We start from the raw sequence: 13407 nt of genomic DNA, 5'->3' as shown, positions 1-13407 counted from the left end.
CTGTATGGTCTCCACTATCTCTTTATTCTTTATTATGTAGTTCATTAATTTTCTACAGAAAATAAATATAAACAAAGAATGATTAAAGTAGAAAAAATAGGGGAAGGGAAAATGCAAAAGAAGAAAGAAAAACAAAAAGATAAGATAACTTTATTGTCATTTTTTTTACTGCAAGCACACTGGCCCACATTAAAAATGAAATTCTGTTGCCTGATGTCAAGATCTACCCAGACACATACATAACACACATATACACATACTATTTACCAGTGGTGGGTTTCAAAAATTTTTACTACTGATTCTGGGGGTATGGCTTGGTGGGCGTGGCATGCCTTGGTGGGCATGGCAGGGGAAGGATACTGTAAAATCTCCATTCCCACCCCGCTCCAGGGGAAGGATTCTGTAAAATCTCCATTTCTTCCCAATAAGCTGGAACTTGAGAGGCAGAGAATAGATGGGGGTGGGGCCAGTCAGAATTTTTACTACCAGTTCTCCGAACTACTCAAAATTTCCACTACCGGTTCTCCAGAACTGGTCAGAACCTGCTGAAACCCACTTCTGCTATATACATACATAAATATGTATTTGTTTATGTAAGTTTTCACGGGTATATATGTGTGTACAGTTAATATCTCGGGTTTCTTCCCGTGTAATTGTAAACATATCCTTAAAAGGGTAGTAGCGACGTTTCAACGAAATCACATTCGTCATCTTCTGGCTGAAGTTCTCGGATTGGTTCTTATGGGCAAACTGTGTGATCATAACTGACGTTTTTCTATGAAAAGAGGCAAAGGTGTATTCTGATTGGTTGACAGTGTTGTTGTATTCTGATTTGTGTTATAATAACACAAAAACAGTTGCAAAAATAGAACATCTCAATGGCAGAATAATCAGAGATGCCATTGAAATAGAGAAAAGACCATATTGTATGAATAAACGTGATGACACTTCCCGTCTGCCTACTATTTGGAAACCTGCTCTCATAGACAGACGAATCTTAACACAAAATATAAACCATAGATCAAAGATTCATCATAAGGCCTGTGTTGCCACCATTTCCAGCATAACTTACCCATTAACCCACAACCAAGCAACAGTGCTTCCACCCAATCAAAATACAGCTATGTCATCAGCCAATCAGAATACAACAACACTGTCAACCAATCAGAATACACCTTTGCCTCTTTTCATAGAAAAACGTCAGTTACGATCACACAGTTTGCCCATAAGCACCAAACCGAGAACTTCAGCCAGAAGATGACAAATGCGATTTCGTCAATACGTCGCTACTACCCTTTTAAGGATATGTTTACAATTATACAGGAAGAAACCCGAGATATTACCTGTACACATAAATATGTATGTATACACATATTTACATACATAAATATGTATGTACATATGTATCGTGCAGGTATAAATATATACCTGCAACATACATATAAATATATATGTGTACCATACATATATTATCATCATCCTCTTTTAATGCCCCCATAATCCCTTGCAGGGTGGAGTCTGGGCAACTGAATGGAGCTGAGTGTTTACTGGCCGGATGCCCTTCCTGTTGCCAATGTGGAGTTTTTTAGCAGTTTGCCCAGAGAGAGAAATATCTGCCTCTACCTAGGATCGAACCCACAGCCTTTATCACGGGAAGCTTTCAAGAAGAGACTGGACTGCCATTTGTCAGAAATGGTGTAGGGTCTCCTGCTTGGGTGGCGGGTTGGACTAGAAGACCTACAAGGTCCCTTCCTACTCTGTTAATCTGTTAAAGCAATTATAGAAATAAAATACATTCACCCAGTGGTGAAATGCATTTACCTTCGGTACCAGTTCGGGAATGTGAGTGCGTGTGCCTCTTTTGCGCATGCACAGAGGGTAAAAAGCAGGACATAATGACGTCCCGGTGGGTGGGCGGAGCCTCTCACCACTGGTGCTACCGGTTTGCACGATCCGGATAGATCTGGCCGGATTTCACCACTCCATTAACCTTCTGATTTCAAAAGGAGCTCTGGTGGCTCAGCAGACTAAAGCACTGTTATTAACATCCACTTGCATCTGCTGCCTGCAATTACTGCAAATTCAATTCTCACCAGGCTCAAGGTTGACTCAGCCTTCCATCCTTTCTAAGGTAGGTAAAATGAGGACCCAGTTTGTGGGGGCAATAAGCTGACTTTGTATAAATATACAAAAGTATGAAGGCTATTGCTTAACGCATTGTAAGCCGCCCTGAGTCTCCGGAGAAGGGCGGCATATAAATCAAATTTTTTTAAAAATTCAATAATACCCAGTATTTCTGAACTCATGAACATTTCTTAATTGTCACATTTCAAAATTAGTGTTAGTCTTTCTGCCAGCTTCTAGGAAAAAAAGTCCAAAAGTGGTGTTCATGTAGAAAGAAACTTAGACAAAGTCTTTTCTTTAGTCAAGGTAGGATGGATGAGAATCAATTAGACAATCAGCTAATTAAAATCAGGCACAAGCTGGGAAAAATGCAAATCTTCACTTTGTGGCTTGGAATGCAGACTTCAAGCTAAATGTCTCTCAAGTGGTTAAGAATTCCATGGTAGGGAACAGGCTATCTTGGTGCCAAACCTTTAATTTGTATCAAACTGTATCTATTGAAGTTTAGATATACAAAAAAGAGAATTTTGTTTAAGTGCTGCTGAAGAGAGTTCAGGAGAGGAAGATGCCTATTTCATAGATTTTAAAATGACTGTTGGTAGAAATATCCATCTGGTTCAGTTCCAAGATGGGAGAAAGGCACTGGAGGCAAAATGGAGGCTGGATGTGGTTGGAAAGATGGTTTAATGATGAAGCAGAACCACATGGGTGGTTCTGGGCAGTTGACCACATGGAGTTGAGAGTGAGGGGTTTTTATACCTTCCTCTTGGGCTTTGCAATTGAGCTTCCTGTTCCTGTGCAAGAACATGTATTCTATTGGCTGTTGTCAGACTCCCATGGGGCCATGAAGGAGTCATGTTTGTCTGAGCTACGTTTGGTTGAAGTTTGGACTGCTGATGCAATGAAGGAGTTTGTTGGGCAATTCCTATTGTGGTTGAGGGCTAATCCTACCTTTGTTCAGACCTTGCTGCAGGGAATTTTTGCCTATAAATAGAGCTACCTAGATACTTGGCTTCTTTTCAATAAATTCTTTATCTCTTAAGTGCTGACATCTGCTGTGGGCTACTAAGAAAGGTGGGGGCTGCTTTCTCCTTCTTAAAAACATGTTTCTCCATTTCTCTCTTTGGGAAATATAATATTCTGCCTTTTTTTAATATTTCTCAAAATATTTCATTCTTCCAAGAGATGGGTAGCTGCTAACTTTCTACACTACGGATGAGGTAGAAGGAGATGGAAAGGCAGAAATATGTCCATCTGGTTTCTTAATGAGCATCAGATCAAATTCTCCATCCTCTTTCTCTCTCTCCAACAGGAAAATCCCAGGAAACAAATCTTCAAACGAAACTCCCCAAAAGACCTATTATTTGTTCTGGACCCGAGATTCTACAAATAAAATGACCCAGTCTTGAACTTAGACCCCAAGCAAGTCCAGCATTGCTGACATTGGTTTCTCTATCCAATGATTCAATTGCTTCATAGAAGCTTGTATTTCCCTTCGTTGGACTAATCTTTGCATTTCCAGCAGACTGAAAAACAAACAGGAGCAAAGCAAAGGAAGGAAGGAGGTGGCAATTAAGACACGTCTACCCTGAAGTGACTCCACCGGGGCAGGAAAAGTCTGTCTCTTGTCCCCCTATTCACCCATTTTGTTCGAGAGATGTTTCTTTCCCAAACAGGATTTTCTGGCTTCCTTAATTAGAAAAACACAAATCGTTAGGATCACCGTTGTATGCCCAGGCAAAAGTTGCAAAGATTTTCCAGGCAGTCCTCAACTTAGGACCGCAACTGAGCCCAAAATTTATGTTGCTACGTGACAAAATTTGTTACGTGTGCTTGGCCCTATTTTGCCACTTTTCTTGACACATTTATTAAGTGTATCACTTATTGTTGTTAGTTGCGAAGTCGTGTCTGACCCATCGTTAATCTATGGTGATCTGGGTGATGCCCAAACAGGGAACCAATAAACACAAGCGCCTCTCCACCATCAATCAGCACCCAGGTCACCATAGATGAACTCCAAGGTTAACATCAAACCAACAATCAAATAAACAAAACCCCATTCAAGAAGCTGCCAAAGAAACCAGCAGCAAACAGCCCAACCAAAGAACCTTGAAAGAGCCTGGTTTAGCTCTGCAGACTAAAGCACCGTAATTAACATCCAGCTGTCTGCAATTACACCAGTTCGAATCTCCCCAGGCTCAAGGTGGACTCAGCCTTCCATCCTTTCTAAGGTAGGTAAAATGAGGACCCAGTTTGTGGGGGCAATAAGCTGACTTTGTTTAAATATACAAAAGTATGAAGGCTATTGCTTAACGCATTGTAAGCCGCCCTGAGTCTTCGGAGAAGGGCGGCATATAAATCAAATTTAAAAAACAACAACAACAACAAAAAAAACCCTTTAAGACACCCCACCGACACGGACAGGCAAGTCACCAGAATACAAACCCCCAGCAAACAGCACTCCTTACTAGCACTGATGATATTACCTACTTTGGTAATGAAATGTTTGCAAGAAGACAAGCAAGCTCAGAGAGCACCAAGGACCTCTGAGAAAGTTCAGTTTATTATAAAAGCGTAGTTTCAAAATGTGACCTTGTTACACTTTTAAAAGAGATTAAATTTAATCCAAGGATATGGCAGTTTCTTGACTGGGACATAACAAGCAGTTAAGTCCTTTTATCTGGGATGCTAGATGGTTGGTCGCTCAGTTAATCTTGCAATCTTCAAGGAATGGCTGGAAATAAGGGGTGAAATGCTCCCGGTTTGGACAAGATTGCCCAATCCAGTAGCGATGGAGGCGGATGGCTCAGAGAACCGGTAGCAAAAATCCCTGCCCCCCCCCCTCCACACCAAGCTGAGCTGCACAATCATCAGAGGCTTTTTTTTTTTTTTTTTTACTTTTAAAAGCATTTTTTCTACAACCTCTTCGGCCAAAAAATGGTGTTTTTTTAAAAGTAAAAAAAAAAAAGCTTCTGATGATCGTGCGGCTCAGCTGGGATCGTCAAAGGCTTTTAAAAGAAAAAAAACCCTTTTTTTTCTTTTAAATGCCTCTGACGATCCAAGCTGAGTTGCCTGATCGGCAGGGGCTTTTTAAAAAACCCACTGCCGATCAGGCAATTCAGCTGGGATCGTCAGAGCCTTTTGAAAGCATTTTTTTACCACCTCTTTGCTGAAGAGGTTTTTTTTTTTTTTAATTTGATTTATATGCCGCCCTTCTCCGGAGACTCAGGGCGGCTTACAGTGCGTTAAGCAATAGCCTTCATACTTTTGTACATTTATACAAAGTCAGCTTATTGCCCCCACAAACTGGGTCCTCAGGTTGTAGAAAAAATGGTTTTAAAAGTAAAAAAAAAAAAAAATTGGCCACGTCCACCCAGTCACATTAACACCCCCCCTTGCCCACCAAGCCACGCCCACAGAACCGGTAGTCACAAATTTTAGATTTCACCACTGTTGGAAATGACCCTCTTAATCTTAGAAGCATCTTCATGAACAATTAAGATTTCTTCTCTTCCATTGCAAAAGCTCTCTTTTAGTGTGTGTGTGTGTGTGTGTGTGTGTGTGTGTGTGTGTGTGTAACTTTGTGGCAGCACCAGATGGCAGCACCAGACAATTTTGTCACAACCTAAGTAGAATTGGAACTGGTTAGTAAATGAATAAGGAAGTTCAGAAGTTGGAAAGTTGAGAAACCATCATAATAGAAGGCATTGGGAAAGCACTTCTGTTGTAGCGCGGGAATAACGAGAGGCACAAGCAAGCAAGGGACAACAGCTCTTTAATTCAGGGTGAGACTTCAGCAAAGAAACACAGGCAACAGCCCTTTTTATATACTTTTCAGGGGCAACCGTTAACCAATCACAATTCACAGAACATTTGAATTTCCCGCACAAAATAGATACATACATAACACCTTCCAAATTTTTGCCAGGAAAATGACATCTCTGTCAATAGTGAGCTCCACTTACCTTCGCTACTGGTTCAGAACTGTGAGTGCGCGCACTGCGCTTATGCACATGCGCAGAACCTTCTGCATATGTGCAGAGTATCCATGATGACATCCGGGTGGGTGGGCGGAGCCTTCTGCGGTCGCCACTACCAATTTGTCCGAACCGGGGTGAACCGGTAGAAACCCACGACTGGTCTCTGTGCAGTCACCCAGAGAGGAAAATGTTGGGAAAACTCAATGGCGTTACCATTTTTCTACTCTTATTGATGCCAGAATTGCAAATGTGAAGAAAGTTATGGTCTCCATTGACACTCCGGAGTTGAGATACATCTTTCAGTGCATTTCCCTAATATTATTCCCTTCCAACTGTGCTGGGATCATAATTTCTGGAGGACATCAAGCTGGAGAAGATTGGTTTAGAGCAGAGGTCTTCAAACCTGGCAGCTTTAAGACTTGTGGACTTCAACTCCCAGAATTCTCCAGCCAGCTGGCTGGAGAATTCTGGGAGTTGAAGTCCACAAGTCTTAAAGCTGACAAATTTGAAGACTCCTGGTTTAGAGCAAGGGTGTCAAACTCAAGGCCTGGGGGCCAGATCCGGCCCGTGGAGTGCTTATATCTGGCCTGAAAACAGCAAAGGGCTGGCTTGCGGTGCCTCTGCCGGTGAAAACGCACACGCCTCCCCCCGCCCCCCGCCCTTGAGCTCCATTTTTGCTGGCAGAGAGCTATCGAAACAAACTAAAAACCAAACAAAAAGAGAAAAGTTTCCCCTTTTGCATTTGAGCATGGAAAAAGGGACAGGAAAGGAGAAAGGGAAAGAGGAAAGACAAAGACAAAGATGGGAAGATGGGGAAGAGAGCAAAGAAGGAAAAATAAGGAAAGAGGGGAAGGAAAAAAAAAGGAGAAGGAAGAGGGAAGGAAAAAGAAGAAAAGGGAGGGAGGGAGGGAGGGAGGGAGGGAGGGAGGGAGGGAGGAAGGAAGGAAGGAAGGAAGGAAGGAAGGAAGGAAGGAAGGAAGGAAGGAAGGAAGGAAAGAGATACTTGCGGGACCGCCTACTACCACCAATAGCCTCCCACCGGCCGGTACGCTCCCATAGAGAGGGGCTCCTCTGGGTGCCGTCGGCCAAACAATGCCGACGGGCGGCCCCCAGGGGGAGAGCCTTCTCTGTGGGGGCACCTACTATCTGGAATGAGCTCCACCCTGAGATACAGAGGATCCAGGATCTGCGCACCTTTCGCCGCGCTCTAAAGACCTTTTTATTTCACCAGGTGGGACTGGCCTAATTTTCTCTCTCTTTTATAAAAGAATTTTTAATTTTTAATATTTTTTAGTATTTTATATATTCAAATTTTAAAATTGGTTTTAAATTGATTGGGGTTTTAATTTGTCTGGGCCAAAACTATTTAATTTGATTTTAATTCTGCTTTTAAATTTTGTATGTATGGATTTATTGTTGGCTGTTCACCGCCCTGAGTCCTTCGGGAGTAGGGCGGTATATAAATCAAATAAATAAATAAATAAATAAATAAATAAACAGAGAAAGGGAAGGTCTCAGGGAAGTTCTGCCTTAGCACTTGGCCACCACAGGTGCCCCTGACATGAATCCCATGTCACGCCCACCATGGCTATGCCCCTGGCCATGCCCCCCCCCAACAGCCCTCCAAGGTCAAACACAACTCTGATGTGGTCCTCAATGAAATTGAGTTTGATACCCTTGGTTTAGATGATCCAAAGTTTGCAGGATATGATGTTGTGACAAGCAGTAGCTAGCCCGGATCTATAAGTATAGGCAACACTAATCAGAGAATGAGCAACCCTGAAGAACATGGGCCACCTTGGGGTTAAATATTGTTTTTAAAAAAACTAGACATGGTGGCTCAGTGGCTAAGACACTGAGCTTGTTGATCGAAAGGTCGGCAGCTCAGCAGGTCAAATCCCTAGCACCGGGTAACGGGGTGAGCTCCCATTACTTGTCTCAGCTTCCGCCAACCTAGAAGTTCGAAAGCACATAAAAAATGCAAGTAGAAAAATAGGGACCATCTTTGGTGGGAAGATAACAGCGTCCCGTGCCCCTTTGGTGTTTCGTCCTGCCAGCCACATGACCACGGAGACGTCTTCGGACAGTGCTAGCTCTTCGGCTTTGAAACGGAAATGAGCACCGCCCCCTAGAATCAGGAACGACTAGCATATATGTACGAGGGGAACCTTTACCTTTAGGCTTATTTATTTGGGGTTAATGCTCCTATGCAAAACAATATATATATATATTCTCCCCTTTACAAAGCAATAAAAAAAAAACCCACACCTTGAAGACGGATGAGAACTTCTAGTACTATTCTTTTCAATAACCCTGAAACTTGGGATACATTAAAAAAAAAAAAAACTTCAGCGGAAATGCTGCTGAAAACCACACTGGGGAGTGAAAGAAGCAGCCGCCAATCTGAACTACATTTCCAGATGGTTTGCTGGATGAAGATCAAAGCTACCATCTGACGGTTACGGTCTCATGATCCTAGAGATTAATCAGAAATCGCTACAATGCTGAGAACAACTTCAAATAAAAGTAACGGAGGATCCTGGGATCCTCTGGTGTGAGATTGATGATCGTTTTGCAAAAGAAAAAAAAAAAGAAATTTGTGCAGGGAAGGGTAGAAGGAAGCTAAGAACTGCTGGATTAAAACAAATTCTGGATTTTCAGAAAATGTTACGTCACACAAAGCCAGGAAGATGTTCTTCAACTCCATTTATAAATGTGTGAAGCTGTTGTTTTTGGAAACAATAAACAGAACGATTCCAGTCTTTTTCTAAAAAGGTGCTGATCCACACCTCCACTTTTCGTTTTTCCAAGGACGTTTCTGGACTTGAAGTATTCACTTGTTTAACATCCGAGTAACTAAAGCTAGAATGCTATGGCAATGGCAATAGCACTCAAGACTTATGTACCACTTCATACAGGGGTGGGCTGCTGGGGATTCGCAGGGGTTCGGGAGAACCTGTAGCTAAGATTCTGTGCAGTTTGGAGAACCCCCAAATCCCACTCCTGGTTGGCCTCGCCCACTCCGCCCTGCCCCTCCCAGGAGTTCCCACGCGGCCCGTTTTGGATGCAGGTAAGTGCAGGGTGCGCACAGAGATTGGGAAGGGTGAAAAACGGGCCTACCAGAAGTTCAGGAAGGCTGGAAACGGGCCCATTTCTGGCCTCCAGAGGGCCTCTGGAGCCTGGGGAGGCCGTTTTCACCCTTCCGGAGGTTTTCCTCAAGCCTCCGGAGCCCGGGGAGGGAACCCCCCCACACACACACATCCTTGCAGGAAACTGACTAGGCCACACCCACCATGGCCACACCCACCCAGCAACCGGGCAAAGAACCCCTTGCTAAAATTTTTGAAGCCCATCCCTGGCTTCATAGTGCTTTAGAGCCCTCTCTGAGCAGTTTACAGAGTCAGCATATTGCCCTCTGGGTCCTCATATTACCGACCTTGCAAGGATGTAAGGCTGAGTCAACCTTGAGCAAGTCAGGATGGAAGTTCTGGCAGCGGGAATGCAGAGCTAGCCTTCAATTCTGCACTCTAACCACCGAGCCCACCACGGCTCTTTGCTCTGTGGCCCTTAGAAAATTGTCTTATGATGTTTCAGATCTTCTCCAAGATCAGAGGGAGAATTCCGGAGAGAAAATCCCAACCTCAAAAATCCTCTTTCTCTGCAGGGTCTCCAGAGACGACTGTAGGAGTTCCAAAAAGTTAAGATGGTAGCCAAGACCATGCATTTGAAGTCCTGCCCTTTTTTACATGCACATGGCCTAGTACTGATGAAGTTACCTAGTTGGGTAATGAAACATCTTCAAGAAAACAATCAAGTACAGCAAGGACCCCCCAGTTCAACAAAAAATTTCTTCTGTTGGGATACAGCTTCTGTCATGTAATTGGAGCTGCCATCTAGATCAGAGATGGTTAACCTTTTTGGTGCCAAGTGCCCAAAGCACACGCCTGCACGAATGCACGTGCGTATACCCGAACCGCCAAAATGCAATGCATATGCCCCAGCCCTGTGCATGCGCACATTCCCCGTACATGCGTGCACATTCCTGCGAATGCACCCCAGCCCCCCGTGGCCCGGTTGTGGCTTCCAGGTTGATGCAGGAGGCTTTCCAGGCCCAAAATGGGGCACGGGGGGCCATGCGAAGCCCGCCCAGCCCCATTTTTGGCCTGGAAAGCCTCCTGCACCAACCTGGAAGCCAAAACGGGGCACAGGGTGCAGTGCGAGGCTCCCCCCCGCACCCAATTTTGGGCCTGGAAAGCTTCCTACAGCAACCTGCAGCCCCCCGCACATGTGCCCTGCCCCTCATGTTGTTCTGCCCCAGCTCCGGATTCCCGAGGATATTGACACGCACCAACGGTCCTTATCAAATTTATTAAGTAGCAAGAATAAACCAAAGTCCGGCAAAGGTTGGCAACCAGCCCAGAAAACAAGATACGATAAGACTTTTCCAAAAATGCTCTGATGATAATTACAAGTTGTTTCCAGCAAGAAACTTACTAACGGCGTGTGACTTAAATAGGCTAAGGGAGTGGCCAATTATCCTCAAGCCTTACTCTCAAGGAGAGCTCCTCCTCCTGCCTTTTGGCAGCCCTGCGTGCTCGAGCATTGAGTAGAGGCTCCTCCACTTCGCTCTCTCCACTTGAAGGAGCCTCTGGAGGTTCTGAAGGCCCTGGCTGAGTCTCTCCCTCTGGCACCACATCCTCTTCAGCCTCCTCGCTGTCTGACGTGAACGCCGGCTGCGCAGGCTGCTGGCGTGACACCAAACCAGCCTCCTCATTGTCGGGATCAGCCATAATCTGCGCAGGCCGCTGGCGGGCCACAACACATGCATGCGTGAGAGATCCAAAGACCAGTTCGCCAGTGAGAGGCGCGTGGGCATGCATGGTAGAGCTGAGTTGGGGCAATGGCTGGTGTGCCCACAGAGAGAGCTGTGCATGCCACCTGTAGCACCCATGCCATAGATTTGCCATCACGGATCTAGACTTTATTTTTAGACAGACAGTCACACACACACACACACGCTTATCTCCCTTAGCTTCTGAGGCCAGCACTTTTTCTGACCTGGAGAAAATGAGTTTGCTAGGAAATGTGTCTCCATCACAACCAACTTCACCCAAGAAGCTTGAAGTCAGCTTTTATGTGATGGTGCTCTTTCAAAACCCTTGTAAGGAGATTATGAGACTGGATTCCAAAAGGAGTTTATTGCTGAACAGAATTCTCAGCTGTTCTGCTTAAATCCACTTTTCCCCCCCACTTCTGAGCGAAGTTCTATTCGAACAATGATTGCAGCATCTGAAAGGAACAACAGAGCCTCCTTGCCATGAATGCTAATTAGTTGCATGCATGCCCCTAAAACACACATTTATGCAGGCATTTCATCTTTATTTCCATTAATAAGGGGGAAAAAAGCCACTCTGTCTTGCTATTTGCAATCCTCAGCAACCCCCGGTCGGATCTCTGGATAAATTTATTGAAGGCCTTTAAATGACAAAATAATGAATCTTTTCAGCGAACGCTTTTGGCAAATGAAAAGAACTTGGGATTGTACGTGAGAAAACTGACCACAACTCTTGGCTTGTAAAACTGAAAAAAGAAAGAAAAAAAGAAAAAAAGGGAACCTTGTAAGCTTTGGCAGGACCTTGAATTTAAAATAGAAAGCAAAATAAATAAATAAAAAAAAAGAGCCGGCATTATGCTAGGATTAGAGTCCCTTTATGTTTGGGTTAACCTGGAGTCTGTCCAGTCCCAGCTGATTTTTTTCCTTTTGCTAGCTTTCAAGTTTCCAGTTAGGGAGGTTAGACGGTGGTGTGTTCCAAGTCTTTAAAGAAGCAGCTTCTCATTCCTCCCCCCCAATTAAAAATTAAATAAACTTGTCAGAAGTTCTGCTCAGAACAATGTTAAAAGCTCTCCAGAGATTGTATGAGAGGCACTGGCTCCCTCCTCCTTCCCTGCTTTCAACTTTGGCCCACTAAACGTTCTTCCTCTTTTTAACATCCAAAGAGAGGCTTCTACTGTTTTCATTTCAACTCAGAATGAGGTTCTGGCACCAGACATGGTGACCACGGAAGCTCAAATCTTCTAAATCCCATCTGTGTGAAAGAGAAAGTGGGGGGGAAGCCACTTTCCCAGCCATAGGGGAGTAATGATGAGATATTACCGGGGAGGGGGTGTTATTCTTATTTACTCCTTGTTTCTTTGAGTCCTGACATCCTCCCTCTCCAGGTAGAAACTGGAGGGTGTATTAAATAATCCCACCTTGGGCTTCTGCAGGGAAATTAGGATGAACATCTAAGAAACAGGTTGGAAGTTAATTTGAAGAATTTGCGAATTCAAGGATTATTATTCAATGCTTGATCCTTACCAAGAACCATTTTGTGCCCACTTGCAACCCCCTAAACTCACTAGATGATGTTTTGCCAGGCTTCTTTCTGTAGGGAAAGAGTAGACAGAGCTGAGAGGAGGGTGTGTGTGGTTGAGTTAAGCATGTCATCAGCTTAGTCATTTGTTGTTGTTAATTGCGAACTCATGTCCGACTCATAGCGACCCCATGGACAATGTTCCTCCAGGCCTTCCTGTCCTCTACCATCCTCTGGAGTCCATTTAAGCTCACGCCGACTGCTTCAGTGACCCCATCCAGCCACCTTGTTCTCTACTGTCCACTTCTTCTTTTGCCCTCAATCTTTCCCAGCATTAGGCTAGTCCTTCCTTCTCATTAGGTGGCCAAAGTATTTTGAGTTTTAGAGTCATTACGTTCCCAGAAATGGCCCAAGTACAACCCCTCCTGAATTCTACCTGGCACCAATTTAGTACTGAACTTAATTAGGTTCTTGTACCAATAATGAGAATATTTGTAGCTCAGGATTGAAATGAGGAGGTCCTTGGTCTTCTCTGAGCTTGGTTGCACTCTTCATATTGGAGAAAGCATCCTCCCCTCAATCTAACCGTGGGGTCCCACGTCAAACTATAGATCACATTGTAACCAGCTGGAAGCTGAGGGCATATACCGATCCGGTATCCGATTCTTTGAACATAAATGACGTTGCGCTTTAATGGTTAGATGGCCTAGACAGTGGTACTTGAACATAGATCTTTTTAACATTTATATTTTATTGGTTTCTACTGGTCTAGATGAAATATCTATATATACAGCCTATGTTAACATTTCATCTACTAGTCTAGATGAAATGTTAATATATATGCCATATGCTAAATAAATAATCCTCCTAGATTCTTGCATATAGGATTGAATAAATCTTACGTGTTGGCAAACTTAAATGGATGGCTACGATTCTTTCACCTGACATTT

The sequence above is a fragment of the Pantherophis guttatus genome, chromosome 12 (genome assembly GCF_059756535.1).
Source record: "Pantherophis guttatus breed Tessera chromosome 12, ASM5975653v1, whole genome shotgun sequence".
NCBI lineage: Eukaryota > Metazoa > Chordata > Lepidosauria > Squamata > Colubridae > Pantherophis > Pantherophis guttatus.
The sequence above is the reverse complement of the archived record's forward strand: the minus strand, read 5'-3'. Positions refer to the sequence as shown.